The 16,719-nt window shown below is 39.4% G+C and overlaps 1 long non-coding RNA gene across 2 annotated transcripts; it reads left to right on the forward strand.

Moving 5' to 3' along the window:
• The first annotated feature begins 1,019 nt into the window (after positions 1 to 1,019).
• LOC102081297 (uncharacterized) lies at positions 1,020 to 16,432 on the forward strand. 2 transcript variants are annotated; one of them, XR_266138.4, is made up of 4 exons: positions 1,020 to 1,173; positions 1,286 to 1,416; positions 14,867 to 15,182; positions 16,196 to 16,432. It is a non-coding gene; the product is annotated as an uncharacterized LOC102081297 (long non-coding RNA). The 2 variants fall into 2 exon arrangements; XR_001224364.3 differs by having other exon boundaries at positions 1,355 to 1,416.
• The last annotated feature ends 287 nt before the right edge of the window (positions 16,433 to 16,719 follow it).

Raw genomic sequence — 16,719 nt, forward strand, 5'->3', positions numbered from 1 at the left:
GTGGCCATTTAAGGAACTGCCCGGTCGAGAAGGTACCGTGGAAACTTCCTGTATGTGGCGCATCAATAGAAGTCCCTGCTGACAGAGCAGGAAAAAAAGTGGAAAAAGTGGAACAAATGTCATGCAAAAGGTTGGAAACAGTAAGACACAAGACAAACGAGCACAAAGAAGTAGACTCAGTGCTGAAGTGGGTTGAGTAATAAAACTGGAGAGCAATTTAGAGCCTGCCAAGAAAAGTCCTTGGACAATAAAACACACAAACGTACATTGCAGGTCGGAAAATGAAATGCTGAAGTCCTTTAAACCTGCATTTTATCTGACGGCCACCAGATGTCAATAGGTGTTGTTGCAAAATGACTATAGAAGTCGATGGTAAAATGGCTTTCTGTTCAGGCCTCTGTAAACCCCTGGCCATTAAGTTTATGGGCTCAGTCACTCATTTTGGGACATACTCAATAACAAAAAGAGGTGTATTTTGAAAATCCTGGACATATTATATTTCAAGATGATTTTCTGTGAAAGATTATCCTTGTGATGATTCCTCGTGGTTGATAAGTATCTCATTAGGTTTGTTGTTACAAACATTTTTGTAGTGGTTCCCCCGCAATGTAATTAGGCAAATTTTTTGTCTTCCTCACTCACAGGAAAAAACTTGCTAACATTTGCTAACAGCGACAGCTACATGCTAATGATGTGTGGCTGTGAGTGTGCAAGCAACTATTTGCCTGCACCGTGATGCATGTGTTGTGCACAGATTAAACAGGCTGAAAATGCATACGCTGAGCTGATTTATGCGCCCCTTCCATGTTTTTTTTACATATTTGTCACACTTACTGTCATGGTCCCCGTGCCAGACCGGCTGGCCCAGTATGGCTACATATGTTTTGTTTGTGTTTTCTCTCTCGCCTCCCTCTCACTGCCTGGGCGGAGTTCATCGCAGGCTCCGCCTCTGGCCCTCACACCTGCAACTGATCACCCGTGATTCTCACTCAAGCTCACTACTTAAGGCAGCAGCTGGGTGCACCTCATTGCTGTATTATTGTGTAACCCCCGTCAGTGTTGCTTCAGTTTTACAGCCCTCTTCAAGTTTCCTTTGAGTTTTTCCTGACATTGATTCTCCTGTCCTTGTGCTAGATTCTGAGGATTTGTTACTGTGACCCTGTCGTAAGTGTGGTGAGTCAGTGTGGCATGAGCATGGAGAAGAATCTCTGGGAGGAGATTCTTTGGCCTGTTTAAGAACACACCAAAGCATCTCAAGCTGCTCTAAAACCTTCATTTGTTTTAGCCATTCAGAGGGGAACCGGTGGATTTCTGATCAATGTCCTGTTGCATAACCCAAGTGTGACATTCCTAGTTATGACAAGTCATCTAGTTTCTGAAGCACCCTCCTACTACTACCACCATGTTTCACTGATGGTATGAGATTCTTTTTTTTTTTTTTTAAATGCTGTGTTAGTTTTATGCCAGATGCAACGAGACGCAAACCTTGACTCACTGAAAACTGACCTTAACTGAGACAAGTGAGGCCTGCAGCTCTGCAGATGTTGTTTTTGTGGTCTTTTCTGACCTCTGATGGGTCCTCGATGTACTCTCGGAGTGATTTTTGGTAGGCAAGTCAATCCTGTCAAACCATTGTTCGAATTTTTCGCCAATAAGAAAACTCTGTACTGTTTATGGAAAAGACTGCAACCAGAGAAACCAACTTTGGGTACCTTTACAAATCAGATGGCTGAACAGGTGATTTTTGAGGTGAGACAGCTACTGGACAGTTGGGGAATAACATACATGGAAATGACAGAAATAAAATAGAAGCTGAAGTCAGGAACAAGGATTTTGACTTACACATTTCTCTGTGCACTCCTGACTGCTGTTTTGATGTTGTTAGATTTGAAGAGGCTGTTTTTGCTGTAGGATATTGACACTCAAAAAACCTCCAGTGGTTTTATTTCTAAACAAACTTTGGACAGTTTCCTTTTTCAAGAAAGGCAACATTTTATGGCTGAATAGGCAACAAAAGACGTTAAAGAGAGACATGTGTAGTCGACATTTGCTGGCAAAAAAATAAAGCAGTCCCTTGAATGCTAGGATCTGTTTGGATATGGTTGAAATGGGTTTTCAGTGTTTTGTCTGCAAGTCTCACGAGGCAACACCTCCTCCATTTCGCAAACTGCCAAAGGAGCATAAAATCATTCTGGAGAGACATTGACAGGTTAGAGCTGTGTTTGTGAGTCGACAGCCTGCCGCAAGCATTTTGTATGAGGTAAATAATTGGGCTTCCACTCTGGGAATTTGAATGTCATTATATCTTTTGGATTCTTTTTAAATGTCTGTCTGTTTAAAAGCGTGCCTTTGTTACTGTTGTTACTCTTTGGCAATATATGTGTGTGTGCGTGCTTTTGGGCTGTGTATATCCACGCGTCATCTTAAAATACAGCCAATGCTTGTACATATAATCTCCTCCCTGTCGTGAACATGATGGCACTTTTACTACTTTGTTCACCCATCACTTTTCCTTACAGACTTGTGTGTATGGGTTGGCATACTTTTGTATAATGTGAAAATGTGCAGCCTTGTTTGTGCATCATTTTGAGTCCGTGTCCTTGTTTAAAAGATTTTCCATGCTTTTGTGCAGGTTTCTGTACGAGCACTTTCGATTTTTCATTTGCCCAATTCCTATGCCTTTTGCGTGTGTCTTGACTCCTACAGTACATCTTGCCCTGTGTGCTTTGTCTGTTTTCCATCAAATGGATGTGGTGATTGGTGTCTTTCATGTAACTTTTTCTCTCATTCTTCTCCCATCATTACATTCAACTACGGTGACGAATTCATCACATTCTTTCGAGCCGTGTGTTGACGTGTTTGGCGCTGGCAAATAATGCTTTCTTACAGTTTTGCAGAGAAGGGTTCTGTTATGACAATTCTGACAGTCTGACTGAGCATGTGAGTGGTTTGCCAACTATTTGTCTGTCATTTGATTGGGTGAGTGACTGATTTGTGGACAGCGGAATCACTGGCTAGTTTTCAGACTTGGTGACTGACTGACTCTGTTTCTTGACAGGATGATTGACTGGACGCAATCTGACTGCGTGTCTGTGTAAGTGTTTGTGTAGTAGAGACTTGTTAGAAAGAGTTCTACTTTTCTGGCCAGCTGGAACTGTGACCCAACTGGTTTGGGGATTATTACTGCCTGTAGCTGTCCTTTGCACCTGATTCAGATGCATAAAGCTCTTGACCACACTACCAAAGGGTAGTTACTGCACACTTTCATATATCACTTTTATAAGCCTAATTTCTTTCCAACATTCTCATTCAACTTGGGGTTAGTGTCTTTGCCACGGATGCTTCGTGATGTAGAGGACTCGGGGATCAGTCCACAGAGCTTCTAATTGGCAGGCAACAGCTCCACCATCTGAGCCACAGGCTTCTGTCAACAAAGCTTAACTTTGTTAACTTTATTGCTGTTCAAGTGGTTAAGCTTAATGATCCCAGGTGATGGCTCAGCTTTTTATACACTGAATTATAAAATCTCGTATTTAAGCTCCTTTAGCCTGCCCTGAGTTGCTGAATATCTGTAAGCTTCTTTGCAACCCATCTCCTCCTCAGCTTCTCCTTCCATAACATAAATGAATCAATGTCATGTCTGGTGTCCTTGAAGTCTGCTCTCTTTTGATAATAGAGGGACAGTTCTGTATAACAATCACGTTTCAGGAGAAGTGGTGGCCTTTTTCTAGTATGATCTAGCCACATCAAATCTCTGAGAAGAGGACAGTAAAAACCAGTAATGTGCTGTCAAGCGAACATATATTTTCTTTCTTCATAGTAACATCTTTACTGACTGATGAGCTAACCAAACGCAACATAAAATTAGATCAAATTTCAGCCAAAGAGAGGAATCATCTCTTCACAACTGTACTATCAAAGTCAAAGTGCTATGCTCCCTGTGTCCCGTCCCTTTATCCTTCCTTCCCTTTCTATCCTCATGTGCTTTTATTCTCTTGAGCTTGTTTTTTTACATTCTTTTTTTTTTTTAATCCAGTTCAATCTTTTATTCATAGATCAGTCACTCCCATTGTCTATTTTTATCTTTCTCTCTCCAGTTTACAGACTTATTTTTCAGCAAAATTCTGCATGCTGTCTTTTTCTCATATGCAGACTGTTGCTTTTAATGGAGGAGTAGGAGAGGCAGAGAAGGTCACTGTCGAGATAAGTGGAGCTTGTATCAGTCTGGCATCTTATTCCCTTCAGATTAGTTTCCTCCATTCACACCAATGCATAATTCATCTCTACCTCCATCCCTCTCTAATTGTTGTTGGGGGGGGGGTAGTGCATTCACATTCTTTCACTAACTACCTTCATTTGCATCTTAGAGTACATACTGGATAGGGTTGCCAGTTCATATGTTTTCTTAATTACCTTTATCAACTGTAGATAACAGTGATACAACAATTTCTGATCATTTTTGATGTTGTTAACATTTAATTTGTTGAATATTTTAAGCAAAATACCTTTAAAAATCATATTTGTATAATAGTAATGGACAGAACAATTACATTCTCTTCCAAAAGAGGGCAGTACAACTACCTGCTCTAATTAAATGGGTTGCCAACTGCCAGTAAAACAGAAGAATCACATAATAGTCATGCTGTGAGTGAGACAACACAGCGCGTAATAGCAATAGATAAACATTTGAAAAGGAAAAGTAATCAATCTGACCTGGGTCCTAAAATTCCAACCCACAAGAAGGCCCTAGCAGGTGTAGTGGTCAGAAGAAAGCAAAATGGTATGCTGGGGACTAATCGAACCAATTCCACTATATCTGCTGCGCTTTGAAAATTGATCAATATCCTTTTTGTGACATTTTTGTTTGGTGGTGTGCTGTGTGGTTGTTGTGGTGTGTGGGTTTTTTTTTTTTTTTTTTTTTTTTTTTTTTATATAAAATGTGAAATGTGCCGTGGCTCCAAAAGGCTGGGAAACACTGCTGTAGCATAACTGGGAAATGGAGAACATTCAAAGAAAGTTGCACCTTAGTCCTTAAGCCAACATGTGTTACTGAAGTTTTGCAAGTAGCTAGAAAGTATTTAAAATAAGAAAATGATATAAGAACTTTTATTAGTCCCACTCGTGGGAAATTTGTTTTGTTACAGGAGAAAGTGGACAGTGCAAAGTTGCATAGCAAAAATTAGGAAAAACACTGGAATAGGATAAGAATAAGATACTATATACAACTGAGTAAAATACAATGTTGTCAGAAAAAGAGTATTGCACTTAGTGTTATTGCTATTTCACATGTGGATGTATGTGTTTGGTCAGTCGTGAAGTCTTTGTTGTGGAGTCTGACAGCATTGGGGAGGAAAGATCTGCGAAATCTGTCCCACGTCATGGTTGTTGTAGCCTGCCACTGAAGGAGCTGCTCAGTGCTTTGAGTCTCCTGCATGGGGTGGGAGATGTTGTCCAGAGGACAGCCTAGAACAGAGCTGGCCCTCCAGATCAGCCTGTTCAGTCTCTTTCTGTCCCCAGCAGCGATGTTGCCACCCCAGCAGACCACACCAGAGTCGAAGGTCTTCAGGACTGGGCCCTTCACTCCAAGAGACCTGAGTCTCTGCAGCAGGTACAGCCTGCTCTGCCCTTTTCTGTAGAGGGCGTCTGAATTATGAGTCCAGTCCAGTTTATTGTTCAGATAAACACCGAGGTACCTGAAGCTATCCACAGCTTCAATGTCCATACCTTGGATGTTTGTTGGTTGCAGTGGAGGATGTTTGTGCCTGCAGACGTCTACCACCCGCTCCTTGGTTTTACTTGTGTTGATCTGGACGTAGTTCTGCTGGCACTAGTCCAAAAAGCCTTGGCTCAGTTCTCTGTACTCCGTCGTCCCCATCAGTGATGAGGCCGACTACTGCCGAGTCGTAAGCAAACTTCTGCAGGAAGCACTAGGTGGACCATCTGCAGTGTAGATGGTGAAGAGAACGCCAGAACCGCTCCCTGTGGGGGGGCCCCGTACTGCAGACGACCCTGTCCGACACACAGCCCTGAGTTCTCACATACTGTGGTCGGTCAGTGAGGTAGTCCAATAGCCATGAATTGAGGTGATGGTCCACTCCTGTGCTCCAGCTTGTCTTTCAGGACTGTGGATAGAATGGTGTTAAAGGCACTTGCAGACAAACCTGAAAAACTGGTAATCAAAGAAACCAAAACAATCACTGGGAGGTTTTTGGTGCAGCACCTTCTTTGCAACAAAGTTCATCAGTTGATTATAGTCACCACAGTTTCAAACCTCAAGAAAGCATGTTGACATCTTCTGATGGCTGCTTCCACAAGGGCAAGTCGGTGCATGAGTAGTAGCACGGAGAATCAATTCACTAAAATGCCACTTGATCAGATTATCATCAAAACAATTTAAAATGGGGGGGGGGGAGAGAGAGAAACTTTAACACTGAAGTCACTTGGATGAATGACAAAACATTTCTCCCACTGAAAACACTACAAAAATCTACCTTTTGGGATTTACTTATCTGGATGAGCTTCATGTCATGCAGTAAAAACACTTTAACCTATAATTATGTTTAACAAACCCCTGTTTTTAATTAAAAATAATTATTTATAGAAATTTCTTATAGGGCTACAGCACTATATAGATGAGACCTAAAAAATTGAAACTGCATAGCCAAGATGATGTCCTCAGTAAGAAATTGCCAACACTCAGATATATTTTTTTTTTTTTTTTTTTTAATATTTTAATTTAACCTCTTCAGCCCCAAGGGGGTTTCTGAGCTTCCTGCTCGAAAATGCAATGCCTAAATTAAATTGATTATTTCCCTGCAATTACAAACTCCGTCCTTACAATCTTGGTATCAAAATGAAGCTAACACTTGGGACATTTAATCACAGGTGTAAATATTAAAGCAGATATTACTGTGTCAAAGTTACTGAGACTGGAACACAGAAAAAGGAAGATTTTATTCTCGCCTAATTTTTTTTCTTCTTTTGCGGCTAATTCGGTGAATTTTGGTCCGATCGTGGTCAAACTTTGTGTGTTTACGCAGTGATAGGCTGGCTAGCTTCCAGGGCTATTTATAACCGGTTACATGAAGTCTGAAGACTGTCTGGTTCTCGTTTGCGTGTTTAGCAGACTTCTGCGCATTTACGTAACTGCTCGTTTAATCGCGGCTTGTTTTCGGTGTGTTTGGTGGTTGTAGAAATGGTTTATATGACATTTTAGCTGAGATTCTGAGGTTTCTGTGGATACCACACATGTCTGGAGTTATATTTCTCAACCGGCGTTATAACCGATTAAACGTGATCTCCTCCCTTTTGCCCCCGGTACCGGGGCGTGGGGCTTATATGTGTATGCCCTCCAGGTCCTCCCTGTGCACCTTGTGTAACCACACCTGTCACTGTCAATGCACTCAAAACACAGGGTGTAAGTATGGAAGTATCCCATTTCAGATAAAAGATTGATCTTGTATTTTTTCTGTTTGTGGTCCGTTTTCAGATTAGTCTCTGTTGCAACACCCTCATAACTCTCAAACACTTTTAGTAAACTAATTTTTAGCTGTACTCAGTTTATTGCAACCCTAATGTTGGCTCTTGCCATTAAAAAATGAGGCAGAGGCACTTTCTCTTTGGCAGAAGCTGTAGTTGTACAGTACACACATTACACACTACATCTTGAAATATTTCACCCCATGAATTGTTTCTAACAAATGAGGGTAAATAAGGCTGTTTAGGTGTAAGTGTGGTACTTCGTCATTTTTCCTTCACAATAATTATTAGCCTCCATTTCTTTTAACTCATTCACAATCAGTGCAGAACGCCTGGCTGGCTGAATTATGCATGTTTGTTTGTTGGTTTCATTATAGAAGCAGATGCCTCGAACAGAATAATAGGGGATTTTTTTTTATTTTTATTTTTTTTTTTTGAGTGTTATGTTTTCTCGCTCTCTCTTGCTCTTGTGCACTGTGCTTGGAGGGACGATGGGTCCTTCGGGCCTTTAAGTTCAGTATGAATGAAATCTGCAGACACTGCTGCATATGTTGATTACAGATCTCAAATCTAAGAAGTAGTGAAGTAGTCAGGGATTGGTTTGTTGTGTTCGCAATATGAACCCAGCCCTTTTTCTACATCCCTGCTCACTGTTGCTCTGTTATAAAATCTATTAGCTTTCAGCCATAAGGTTATTTAATCCAGACTTTATTATACACACTGTAGTTCTCATTTCTCTACCCTAACATGCAATTTTCCAATGTTAAATAGTCAGGGGGGCGGGGAAACAGATGAAGCACAATTACTGTACATCATACGCATCTGAATCCAACACACGTTTGATGTCACATAAGGGCTTTGCAAAAGCAAACTACTATCATACACATAAATAATACATCTCTCTGTATTCAGCAGCAGAAATGAACACCAAAACAGCGGTATTAGTCTTTTTTAGTGAGCAGCATTGGCAGTTGTAAACTACTATGCTCCAAAAAGGTAATCTATATGATAGTTTACAATCCCCGTGGGCTATTTTGCACTCACTTTCCTCAAACTGATGCAGTAAGGCTTTTGGTGACCTTTTTAAACCTCACTCTTACTCCAAACAACTGTGTTTTTTGCCATTTGGAGACCTGGGGATATTTGTACACTGCAATACAAATAAATAGCCCCTACTCAGAATGTATAGAATAACTCCACAATTCAAGTAGATCAAAATATCCTGCCGTAACATGTCTGCTTCTATTATCTCAGTTTGCTCTGTGGTAAGTTCCACCTCATTCTCTAAGTTGCCTCGAGCTTTAAAAGACTTTCTTCTTCTTGAGTCTTCTTGATCAGCATCATCATTCCCCTGAGGCCATGCCAATGCCCAAAAATCTGTGAATTTTGCATCATGTATAAACTTGTAAACATTTTAAAGTTTGCTCCAGTAGATTATAATTTGCTTTAGGCAGAAGCGCTGCAGATACCTGATTGAAGTCAAATATCTGATTTTGAAAGATATCTAAAATAGGTTAGAAGTTGAACAAATGATACTCTTAACTTGAAACCCTTAAGGGATGTGTTACTAAAGGAAAAATCTGACTGTTGCTTTGCTGCAATTCTCAACACAGCTGCAATCTGCTAGTCTGTAGAACAGAATGATGCATGTATTCAATTTAACTCAACATTTGCCTCAAGGCACTTCATACTGCAAGGCAAAAACCATACAGTATTGAGGAGAAAACCCAAACAATCAAGACACCCCCTATGAGCATGCACTTTGCAACAATGGGAAGGGAAAACACCCTTTTAACAGGAAGAAACCTCCAGCAGAGCCAAGGTCAGGCAGGCATAACTAGCAGGATAATTAAGGGATAGTTCAGATTTGCTGAATCAAAAAATTAATTAAATAGAACCTGTCTGACCAAAAGTAGGCTAAAAGGCCTTAAAAAGCAACACATGCCACAAACTAATTAACTGAAGTCACTGACATCTGTCAGTCTGGAAGGGTTACAAAGCCCTTTCTGAGGCTTTGGGACTCCAGTGAACCACAGAGAGCCATTATCCACAAATGGAGAAAACTGGGAGCAGTGGTGAACCTTCCCAGAATCAGCCAGCGTACCAAAATTACTTTAAGAGTGCATCGATGACATCCAGAAAGCCATAAAAGAAGCCAGAACAACATCTAAAGAATTGCAGGCCTTACTTACCTTGGTGAAGGTCAGTGTTCACGATTTAAGGCCATACTTGGTCAAACACCATGTAGTGTGGCTCAATTAAAACAAGAGTGAGCCCAAATTCCTCTATAGCGATGTGAAAGACTCATTGCTGGTTATCATGAATACTTGATTGCAGTTTTTGCTGCCAAGAGTGGCACAGCTAGTTTACTCAGGTTCTTTGTATAACATTAACAACTTGTTTGATGATCTTAAATATTTAAATGTAAAAACAAATGCAAAGAAATCTTAGTAATCAGCAAGAGGACAAATATTTTTTTTTTTTTTTTTTTTTTTTTTTTTCATGGCACTGTATTGATCAGCTGGTTATATCCTCCTCATAGACAGAAGTTTCTGTTCCCATACTTACTGAATATCATTGTAGAACCTAAAATGATAGAAATGAAAGTAAAATTTGTAGATTTTGAAATGACGAGAAGCAATGAACAAGTGGAGATCTTCACATAAGTAAATTGTGTCTGACGTCCTTTAGTCTTGTCTCTAATAATCTTCAATAGAAAAACAAAAAAATCATATTTAATCATTAACACACAGGATCATCAAGTACTGTGCACGACTCTTTGAGTCAAACCTCACTACTTCCTATTTTGAAAGGAAAATAGGAAATAGGTGCAATAATTTGCTTAACTGTACAAATGCATACTTTACGTATGCTGAATTGTGTCAGCATTGCTGACACAATTCTTAAAAAAAAAAAAAAAAAAAAAATTGAAATTCAGTGGTTGGTATATCCACCTTCAAAGGCAAGCTTTCAAGTAATGTCTTTATGTAGACTCCAGGAATGGTTCTCCAGGCTTCTTGAAAGACATTCAAAGCTCTTCTTTGGATGCTGGCTGCCTTTAGATGATCTGATGCTGCTCAGTAATGTTGATGTCCAGCCTCTGGGGAGGCCAATCCATGACTAGTGTCTTATTGTGTTTCTCTATCCTAGTTTGCCTTCATTAGGAGTGTGTTTGGGATCATTGTCACAAAAAATCAAGCTTTCGCTAATTGCTTTTCAAATGGTATGGCATGGTGGAGTATCTAATGATTCTTTTCTGGCTTTAGATGCTGTTTATCTGCTGCCGATAGCTTGAGCCTGCTGCTTCTTCCTTTATAATCTGTTTGTCTAATTTCCTCAAATTTTCTGAAAACATAAAATTTTGTCAAAACTGATGGAATTATACAATCTCACCATTGGCTGAAATGCGTGCACACACCGCCCCCCCCCCAAAAAAAAAACCCACCACAGAGCCTCTAGTGTTTTACAGATGGCTGTAGACACTCACTGTTGTACGTCTCTCCTGACCACCTCCAATGATATTGATGATTTTAACCAAAATCTTCACATTTGGATCCATAACTCCATGAGAAGTCTTAAGAGTGACTTCCTGTCTTTGCTCGATTTGCTTTGAGTTTTTCCCATTTCTTAAGAATACTGACTTTCAGATACTGTCATCATTTGGAAAACTTGTCCAGTTTTCTCAAAATTAAACAAAATGTAACAACACACAGTACTCCGTGTAAAGTATTCCTCATTTCTAGCTAATAGATCTCAGGGAATTACCTTCTTGGTGCAAAAATATTTTATGTTTATGAATCTTTAGCCTTTAATAGATTCAACTAAAGAAGCGACAGGCTGCTTGTAACAAAGTGCTTAAAGACTGGTTGCAAAATCTCTTCTTTGCTAAATTGTCTGTTATGGGGACACAAACTGATTTGTTGCATCAGTCAGCTACCTTCATATGGTTGAATGACTCATAGATTGGCTGCTTTTTCACCCAGTCCATGTTAAAAAAACTTTCAGAAAGCATAGAAAACTGCTGATCAAGACCACTGTAAAACTGAAAGTCTGGCTCCTTGGAAGTTGCAGCAAATGCTTTTGCTGCTAACTGTTACACACTGAAAATTTATTAATAGCTTTAATTCATTAAACCTTCAGTGTGGGCATTAGATAACTATCACTTAAAGTCAATTTAAACACAAAGAATGGCAGAACTGCAGAATCAGCTTTTTAAGGCTGCCAGCAAGTGGACACTGTGCCCAGCGGGACCTGGACAGAGTCAGCCTCTCTATCCCAGAGTCTTCCTTCATGTTTGGGTCACAGTTCTTCTCCTCCTTCTCACTAGTTCGAGGCCATAGGACTCCCTGGTGGTCTGTAATGAGCTGTAGAGTCAGCACCTAGTACACACAGAGTGACACACAGACATGTGCATGTCTTGGCGCAGAGTATGAACAAACATGTACAGACACATATAGAGATGGTTACCAGCAACACAGCATGTTGGTGTACTGTAAACACGTTTGTGATGAAGAGAAGCCCTTTGGAAGCAAGATTAATGAAGCACCAAACAAGGCTACACTGAGCCACTGTCTCCTCCAGGTCTTTTTTTCTTATTCTGTCTTTTCTTTTTCTTTTTTTGACTCCACGTATTGACATCTTCTCTGCTTTCTGTTATGCAGAAATACTTTACATTTAGTGTATGCAATGTTGCTCTATTATAGTGCACACTTTAATGTTTGTGGGTTTGTTTGGTGTGTGTGTGGGGGTTTTTTTTGTTTTTTTTGTTTTGTTTTGTTTGTGTTTTTTTTTTTTTTTTTTTTTTTCTTTTTACTGCCACATAATAGTAAGAGATTCTTAAGGACAACTGATATTGCTGTGATGGAAAAATATTACTAAAGGATGTATCAACATTAAGATTTCTTGCAGAATGCCTGTCCATTAAATTTAGGCAAAATTGTGACCACAGACCTTTTTATGGCTGTGATATTCAAATAAATGAAAACATGAATAAAGTACCAAGGTATAGCCTGAAAAACAGCAATGATTTCATAACACTGTGATTAATCAGCTGCATTCAGGGTCCTGCTAAAAAATCAGCAGAGCAGAATGAGATTATCAGATACACCCTGTCGCAGTTTAGAAAGAGGAACTGTAGAGTTTATTACGCAAAAGCATCTAATATTAGGCTTCTTGTTTTTGGTTTTTTTTACACATGCACACTGAGTGAGACCCCCAACTGTTACCCTATCAAAATTAATTTTTAATTTGCACAGCTAGCCGGCTTGATAACTAACTATAAGGAAACGGTAGATAAGTAGGACAAGATGGATATACAGTTCAAGTGGATAAGTCTCCCTCCTTTCCAACATGCACAGTACAGTGTCTCAGAATGAGTACGGTGCTTATTAGCAGATCCCCTAAGGCCAAGCAATATTACGTTTCTTTCCACCAAGCCGAATACTGGTAATGATGAAACTATAGGGAACACACACAGACGCCTACACACATACAGTCATTAGAGTGAGATGATGAAAATGAACACACAGAAGCCAGATTGGAAATACACATACACATACACACACAGACACTTGTATTCAACAGCCTGTAAAGAGCTGTGGCAAATGTGGAACTTATTTCACTTAATACACCATAACATCATGTAACACCTCACTGATTTTGCCTGCAGTCAGGACTGCACTTTCTGTCCCCAGCAAGGAAAAGCAGTAAAATGGGTTGTTGGCATGATGTGACAGTTTTCCCATCTTGCAAGAAAATGGATTTAGTTGAATGAAAATGTATTTGATTTACATGGACCTGTTGTCACTTTGACGTGACTTCTTTTATTGAAATGTACCAGATCCTGAAATTATTCAATGGTGTGGCTGTCTCAGCTCAATAAATGTACACTTTTATAAATAAACTAAAAATAATAGGCAAGAAGTAACCCAATAATGTTCTGTTATATGGAAAAAAAAAATACTGTATACATTACTGAGCAAAAGTTTTGAGCGACACTAATTCATATTTTTATTTATTTATTTTTTTTATTTATTTTTTTTTTTAAATATTTTGCCTCCAGGGAGCCAGAGTTTCTTGCGATTTTTCAAGTTGTTTTGAGCAATAATTCTCCAGGATTTCTATAGGCCTTTCAGACATTTTTCTTTTGGCTGTGATTGTGGGGTGTTGTGTTTTTGGTTTTTTTTTGTGTTTTTCTCATTTTCAATCCAGTCCTTCTACCCGACCACTTTCAGATGAAATTTTATTTTTTTTTGTTAAACATTTTTAACATTGATCTTTGAATCATTCAAGCATTAAAAAGGCACCTCAGGGATGAACCAGTGTTGTTCTTGCACAGACCTGACAAATTGGCAAAAGAACCAAATTTATAATTAATTGTATCTTTAGGCAGTCTGTTTCTATCAGACTGTCACAAAAGAGGATCTGAAAGTCATCTCCTTAAGAAATGGGGGGGGGGGGGGGAATCCAGAAAAGACCTGAAGCAGGATCTGAGAGGTGCATCTGTACCTTTAGCAGTTTTATCTATTGTTTGTTAAAGCAGGGAGAAAAGAAATGGACTGAAAATCAGTTGTAGCAGGTCATATTGAGTGAGGAATCCAAATTTTAACATTTTTCTTCCTGTTATCTTCCATATCTATGAAGCAGGTCAGAAGACAAGTACAGCACTGAGTGTCTACAGCCATCTATAAAACACGGTGGAGGCTCTGTCATGGACTGCATATCAGCCAGTGGTGTTGCTGATCTAGTCAAAATGGTAGAATTATGAATGCAGAGAAAGACCTGTCAGATGTCAATCCACCAGTACAATCTGGAAAGCATGTGATTGGCCACAGCTTCATTTTTCAGCATAACAATGATTCCAAACACACTGTTACAGTAAACATATACTGGGATAGAAAAACACACAATTGAATACAATCAATCTTGGATTAGCTTCCCCAGAGTCTGGACCTCAACATTCCTGATGAGGCATACGACTCCAAACAAGAGTTTTAAATGTACTCCAAGAACCCTGGAGAACTATTCCTGAAGACTACTAAAAGAAATTACAAGAAAGCTTGCCTAGGAGAGTTCAGGGTTTATTGAAGAATAAAGGTGATCATACCAAATATGAACTTTGAGGACTGTTAGAACTATATGAAGGTTTTTGCCTTATACTGTATTTCCATGTATGTTTGCATGTTTCAATTGCTGCACCCATTTCCCATGTAATAGGTGACTATGAAGAAATGAAGGGTGGCTTAAAGACTTGTCAGTACCTTCATCGTACACAATCTCAGTACACCCATTGTGATTAGTTATATTTTTGAAAGGATTATGCAGAAAACAGATGATCAGTCTTTCACAATCACTCCCTCATCTGCTATCTTTGCTTTTCTTTCTGTAGCACAGTGACATCTGCTGACCAGGCGTGAAACAACACATTGAGGAAACTATCAAAATTTACACTTTTCATGTAGCTGCACACAAAAAGCACCTTTGCTTTCTTCAGTGTCAGGCGGACCAGCAGGTGACAGAGCAGGAAGGATGGCGAGAGGAAGAGGAGCACCAGGTGTGTGGCATGGTGACCTGAGCAGCATGAGAGATCACCTCTGAAAAACATCAATAATGAGAAAAATACAGGAATTCAAAGCATTAGGTGACTGAACCGTGAAGGAAAAGACACTGGCTGCATGTGCACCCACATATTTGCAGGACACAAGGTAATGTGCCAGTCTTTCAGTGAACCCTCATTTCAGACTGCAATTTTGATGGGCTTCAAAAGGGCATCAAGGAAAGGTGGCGATGGGGAAACTGATTATGGCTACATAAGATTATATGACATATAAGACAGCAAGCTGTACCCAAGTAATAAAGGCAGGAACATGTGAGATGAATAAGAATTTCACTTTTGGGGGAAAAAAGGTTTCAATTTGTATTCTAGTTTCTGAAGAAACATTCAGACGCATCATCACAGCAAAAGTGAAGTTTAAACTCAAAGACATGGTTTCTTCATTACCAAGGAAAAGATCGGTTCAGAGATTGTTTACATTATTTTAGCATTTATCTTCCAGCAAATCGTATTAAAACACAATTGTTCTACCACGTCACTGCTAAATCAAAACCCAACAAATGGGTTAAGTGCATGCTTTAAAAAAATGCTGCTTAAAAATGTGGAAATGGATTTAACCCTTTAAAGCCTAAACCATGAAATAATTGCCCAAAAATTCCTTCTTTTTTTTGGGGGGGGGCTTTCCTCTTTTCTCCCTCTGCATGTGTGGCTACATGTATGTATGGAATAGTATAAAACGTGGTTTAAAAAACATGATCTAATTTTTTTTTTTCCTTTGTGAAAATGTCTGTACTTCCCACTTTACAAAAAAAAAATATTATAGGATATAATAGATTATAACTTATAATTATGAGTAGTTTGGCTCCAACATCAATGCAAAGCATATGCAGGGATAATACTACAGTGTAAATTTAAAGACAAGTACAGAAGAGAGAGGACTGATGAAGATAAGTTGGTTTTGCAGAGCAGTTATCATCTAATTGATAGCGGTTTTGAGCATAATTCAACCACCTGTCACTAAACTCCTGCAAACCCTCCAGCATATTCACAGGAGAACAACGAAGACACAAATGATGTAATGGCTTGCCTTCTGCATTCACTTATACAATTGTTAGACACTCCTCATAACAAACCACTCATCATTGATTTCTGCTTTGCTTTCAGTGCCATCAGGTGATTAAACTCCTTAAAGCACTTTAAGGATCTCAGAGGTTTCCTTCAGCAAACCTCAAGCACTAAATGTTGATAACATGTTGTCAACCACGAAAGTCGATGTCATTACTTTTTGTGGATTGTGTGCATAGCCCATTTCTTTATGCCCTCTATACAATATCCTTTCACAGCCCATATATCACTGCCTGAAATGTAATAACACCTGTCAACAGTTGATCCCTCACTTCAATAAAGATTTAATTTTCCTTTTCTAGTGTTTCAAGTGTATTCCTGTTGAGCCAGGCCTTCTGTGCTTGATCACTAAACTCCACCTGGACTCACGTCACCGAAAAAGCCTGGATCTAGCAACCCTGACTCTGACCATAGAGGAACCAGCTCCTAAAGAACATACTCCTTATTAATCCAACTGCAGCTTCAATTTCCATTACATGAAGAGGTGCTACCGTAAGGGTTTTCTACTGGCAAACCAGTCACAGAAGAATGCTTTTTAATCGCTCGAGATCAGTGTCACTTTG

Source organism: Oreochromis niloticus, linkage group LG17 (assembly GCF_001858045.2).
Source record: "Oreochromis niloticus isolate F11D_XX linkage group LG17, O_niloticus_UMD_NMBU, whole genome shotgun sequence".
NCBI classification, from domain to species: domain Eukaryota; kingdom Metazoa; phylum Chordata; class Actinopteri; order Cichliformes; family Cichlidae; genus Oreochromis; species Oreochromis niloticus.